General features: G+C 36.6%; 1 non-coding gene across 1 annotated transcript; it reads left to right on the top strand.

Moving 5' to 3' along the window:
- The first annotated feature begins 267 nt into the window (after positions 1–267).
- Positions 268–374, top strand: LOC113269889 (U6 spliceosomal RNA). The gene has a single exon (XR_003321617.1). It is a non-coding gene; the product is annotated as a U6 spliceosomal RNA (small nuclear RNA).
- Positions 375–5,766: the final 5,392 nt, after the last annotated feature.

Below are 5,766 nucleotides of genomic sequence, written 5' to 3'. Positions count from 1 at the left end.
AATTTGCGAATGCTGCCTTACATAGCAAAGGGAATTTTGCAGGTGTGATTTAGTGAAGGATCTTAAAGTAGGAGGATTTTTCTAGATTAACTAGGTGGACCTAAATATAATCACAAGTGCACTTAGAAGAACAAGGCAGAGTGATACAGACACAGAAGAGGAGAAGGCGATGTGATCAGGGAGGCAGAAATTGGAGTGTTGTGGCTACAAGCCAAGGAATGCCAGTAGCCACCAGAAGCTGGAAGAGGCTAAGAGTGGTCCTGCCCTGTGCTTGCTTCGGCAGTACGTATACTACAACTGGAACGGTACAGAGAAGATTAGCATGACCCCTGCAGGAGGAGGACATGCAAATTCATAAAGCATTCCATATTTTATGAAAGAATGGATCCTTCCCTGCCAGAGGAAACAGCCCTGCTGCTGCCTTGACTTTAGCTCAGTGAAACTCACTTTGACTTGCTGGCCTCTGGAATGGTGAGAAAATAAATTTGTGTTGTTTTAGCCACCAACATTGTGGTAATTTGTTATGGTGGCCTTAGGAAACTAAGACAAAGGATAAAAATTATAATTTTGGAGAGTTAAATTATAGTTCCCCCACACTTCAAGCATTCTAATTACATTATTTACCAGAGTGTGTTGGAATATGTTCCATCAGTAGAAATGCTTCTTATCTGAAATGTCACGCGGCAGCTCTACGTATGAGGAAGATAACCATGGAGCTTCTCTTGATCCAGAGGCTGCCACAGCATCCCCTCCACATACCCCAAGGTGGCCTGAGACACCCCAGGCTCATGGTGTTCCAAGCAGCACGTTGTAATAAATGATGGTTTAAATGGAAAGTAATTAGAATGTTTCATAATCTCATGTATAGTCCTTAAGGAAAGCCAAGAAAGGAGGTGCATTTGGGGGTGTTAGATTAAAATAAGAGGCTGTCAGTGACCTCAGTGGGTGTAAAAGTGAAAAAGTCCGTGAAAAACACAAATATAGGTAATTACAATACAGTATAATAAGTACTAAAATTGGGGTAAGCACACCTCTCTGAGTGTTTATAGAAGAAGGAAGACCAGAGCAGCTGATCGTTTGTAGTATATTTTTTTATTTCTATTTTTTTCTTTAAAATTTTTCTTTAAAATTTTCTTTTATTTAATTATTTGAGAGAGAGGATGAGTGGGAGCAGGGAGCCTGATGCAAGGCTCAATCCCAGGACCCTGGGATCATGACCTGAGCCGAAGGCAGACGCCTAACAAACTGAGCCACCCAGGTGCACCCAATTTCATAGTATTTTATATAGAGGTTATTTAACACTGGTGATGGTGAGCATATACCCAGTGACCCCAAACCCTCTCGTTCACTGGCCTCCTCTCTGTAGTTCAACTCAAATTAAAAGATTGTTTTACCTAAATTAAAAAGATGCCCAGAGGTAACCAGTGGCTCAGAAAATTAGAATACATACAGTCAAGCCATTTTCTACTTAAACTTACAAAAATCCAAAGGTCAGACTAGAACCAACCTGTTAGAACAGCAAGTTCATATAGCCAATCTCATTCTGACATTTGGGCAACCCTAGTATCACCATCTTAACAGCTAATGATATATGCTGCTAATAACCCAAAGACTGATGTCACACATGAATACTCTGGAGAGCAATATATAGCCTCATTTTCAATTGTTATAGGACAAGAAAGCAGTTTTAAAAGCTATTTTTGCCTTGCAATGGTATAAATTTTTTATTATTATATCATGTGACTATTTCCCCACCATGACCAGTCATCCATATATAGTTAGTGATTTACTACATGCAAAGAGGAAAGGCGATATGATTATTCATTATTTTTTTTTAAAGGCCTAGATTAAGACCTCCAACCTGCTTCGATACATCCCTTATTAACACTGCTTTGAAGCGAGAACAAAAAAGGTCTACTTTGAAGTGACTGGTTTAAAAAGTCTCAGTGTTCTAAATTAAAACATTATTTTGTAGTCTGATCTGTCTCCATAAATCTCTCAGTATGAAAATTCCTAAGATCGAATTCTTCCTCCTCTTAAGAAAAAAACAGCCTTTAAAGAAGTTTCCAATGAAATATCAAGGAGGATAGTATATGCTTATTGACTGGATAAACCATTATCAGATAACTAAAAAATTGATGATTTAATAATAAATAATAATACAGAGTTAAGAATAGAGCATTTTATTAAATATATACCCCAAGGTATGTGCTATTGCAAAGAAAAAAAAAAGATGTAGTTCTCAAGATACATCTGGTAAAATATTCTTACACTGTTGCAAATAGGAATAATCACACTTTCCTATTTTGGCAAATAGGCCAGATGCATTGTTTTGAAAACTGATTAAAACAGCAGTTTATTTACATGGGTGTCTTGTTACAATATGCCCTTGCATTATTGAGATACAACTTAGGTTCAACACATTTTACATATTCTATTTTATAAATTTTGACAAATATATATTCATTGTCAGCACACACCCTATCAAGATATGGAATGTTCCTTCATCCCATAGTGTCTCCTCAGGCCATATTCAGTCACTACCAGTCCCTCATTCTCCCCCAGTACCAAAGGCAATTTGATTTGTATGACCACAGATTTGTTTTACCTGAGTCAGACTTTCATGCAAGTAGAATCATTTGTGTTAGTTTTTTTTTTATAGTACAACAAATGTTTTTGACATTTATCTGTGTTGTTACATTTATTGATAATTGATTCATTTTTATTACCGATGGTAATTAATAGTATACAGTATTCTATAGTATAGATGTACCACAGTTTGTCCATTCTGTCAATGGACTTTTTTTTTTTTTTTAACATAGTTTAATCACTAAGTAGGAAGTTACTAAATCTGTGGAGCTAGTGGTGGCAGATACTAGTCTGGTCGGAGTTCAGAACAATTTGATATGTATTTCTGATTGTAAAAGTAAAAAAGAAAGCATAGGAAGCTCACACACGGACTAGACAGCTTAAGGATGGATGTAAAGGTCCATTGTACACTGGTATAAATAAGAAAATAATATTTATGATCTACTATCCATAATTTAAACAGGTTATTAATATGAACTTGACTAGCATCCTTATTTATGACCATTACAACCAGGATCGGTGCTAATTTAAGCATTCCTTTTCATTTGAATTCATAGTGATGTATTCGATGTACTGTAATTTTCGTTTCAGAAATGCTTTATTAATAGTCTCATTTGCTTCTAAGAGGCAGAAGCCTACTCAGGTCAGATTAATTAAAAGAGGGTTTTGAAAAAGGATGTGTGTGGAAAGATAGTGAGTACAGAAATCTCTGGAAAATCTAAACAACCAGAAGGACCTCCCTGAAACTAGGCAGAACTTGAGCTTCATAAACTTCGGCAGAAGAATTTAGTGATTTTTTTCTCTAAATCTCTTAGTGATTATTATGAGTTTGCTATATCCATATAGCTATTTATTCCTGGTTACCTACTGAAAAATAAACCATGATTAGCCCATTTTGGGACTGTGTCTTTTGCACCAGGGTCCATCATAAGCCACTAGCTAGTTTAGGAATATTTATTCTTCGATCAGGTGCCCATGTGGTGGAGGTCTTGTGTTAGAGGACAGAGCCGCTTGGCACCAGCCTACTTCTGATGGGACAGATTCATTTAGAAGGGATTAAGCACCAAAAGATACCATGAGAATAAAAAGTCGAAGACAGTAAGTTGAGTTTTGCATTTTGTATCAGGTGCATTTTCCAATAGTTTGATTGAATATTGAGCAGTATTTATTAAGTCCTACTTACATGGGAATTGAGTATTTAAAGGATTGGATGAGGAAAATGGTGAAGATAGTAGTGAGGTAGAGATCATAAAGGCTAATCAAAAATAATACAGGGAGGGGAACACTGGAGGAGTAACGTCTGTGGAATTAACCAGCAATTAGGACTATGGTAGAAGTTGAAGGGATAGAAAAAAGTAGGTAGTCATAATGAAAGAAAAGTCAACAAGCAAGAGTTACACAGAAACAAAGGAGCCAGGGAAGGTCCACAGCATCAAGAATGCACTCATAGGACTATTTAGTCTTCTTTTCTGAATATGATCCGCTTTTACTTCTCTCATTCTTTTGAGAAACATTCCTGTGTGAGCCTCTTGGGACCAATGTATGTGAAACGGTACCCATACTGGCTCCAGGGTGACTAGAGCAGTACAAGAGAAAGTTCCTACCTACCCTGGAGGACCAGGCAAGACCTGAGTGACAGCTATGTCCCAGAGAGACTTAGGGGCAAGTCATGTATGACATGCAAGAAGTCTAAACATCTGAAGCCTTCCTAAAGGCATAGTTCAAGTTCACGTAGTGAAACTTAGGCTTTCAGGCTGGTGTCGTGGGGGACCAAGAATTACTCTGTGGTCACTTACTTCTGCTTAGCTTTGTAAGGAGGTCGAATATGCTATCCCTACTGAAATCTAGATCTCTTCTATTTCTGCTTCTGCAATCTACCCATTTGGTTGAACCAAATTACATACTCATATCACCCAGGATCTTGAAGGAGAGGCCCTTAGAAACAGGAAATACAAAGAGGAAAAAATTAGAAATAGCTGCCTATGTTCATTCATAACCTTCGTTGCAAGGTAGAGGATGCCTATAGAATGAATGTTCTTCCTTGGCATAGAAGAGGGTGGTGCAAACATAGTATTAGTTAACTCATGGTAGAAAATGGTTGGACAATTCCTGGTTCATTGAAGTCAGTGTTGTATTCACAAAGAAAGGTGATGGGTCAAGTTTGGTGTTAAAGCACCGTCTGAATTAGCAGCATACACACCCTTATAGTACCAGCTAGAGACCATTTTTTATTTCCCAATGAACAATTCCCAATTGTTACCTCTCCTGTGCATGTCATTCCTCTTATTGCTCTTTTTCTATAAGTAGGAATCTGTCAACCCTGGTCCATTTCTCCCCTCTTCACAAAAGTGAAGCTTCATTCCTATTTGTCTATTTATGACTAAAACTGACTCTTTATAACTGGGGACCTGATTTGTATTGGTTCAAGTGCTTCATCTTGCTCAGTGTATTTTCACTAAAATACGAGAATAAGGATGAGTTTGATCTTCTTTTATGCCAAAAGTAAATGATTTCTAAACATTTTTAACATTCTTACCACCTCCACTTTCCTTGTTTCTAAAGGTAAGATAAAATTATTGTTGTAATAAATTCTTCTACAGAAGCATATTTTCCTTAAAGGCATTTTTCTCCTGTAATACTGTGATAGGCATTTATTCATGAACTAAAAGAATGAACTTTTTTTTTTTTTTTACTATTTACAACATTACAAACATATGCCAAACACTGCATACATTGAATATGCCTGCCTCTAAGAAACTTATGGGTAAGTAAGCAGCACAAATGTGCAGAGTTCACACTCTCACAGAGAGTACATTTTTCTCCAGAGAAATTGAATTGAGATGTACTCATAAAAATAAGCACAACTGATTCTGCATACAGCTGATATTAACAGAATAAAATGGTGATTTCAAGTCAGTAGGGTTTTTTTTTGACAAGTTGTATAATCAAATTTTTATAGATGAGATAACTGATAAAAGTAATAACTGAAGATACTTTGTTTTCAACCATCCATCACTAAAAGTAAAGCTAAAACAAAATCATGTCTCAGTATTTTTATTTTTAAACCATTAGTTCACTAATGAGACTATAATTCACAGAATATAGAATTTTGTTTCTTTTGCCACCCTATGCCTCTGAGCAGGATTCCAGTGTGTTAAAAAGTCAGCTTATTTCGTA

The sequence above is a fragment of the Ursus arctos genome, unplaced genomic scaffold, assembly GCF_023065955.2.
Source record: "Ursus arctos isolate Adak ecotype North America unplaced genomic scaffold, UrsArc2.0 scaffold_33, whole genome shotgun sequence".
In the NCBI taxonomy this organism is placed as follows: domain Eukaryota; kingdom Metazoa; phylum Chordata; class Mammalia; order Carnivora; family Ursidae; genus Ursus; species Ursus arctos.
The sequence above is the reverse complement of the archived record's forward strand: the minus strand, read 5'-3'. Positions and strand labels throughout refer to the sequence as shown.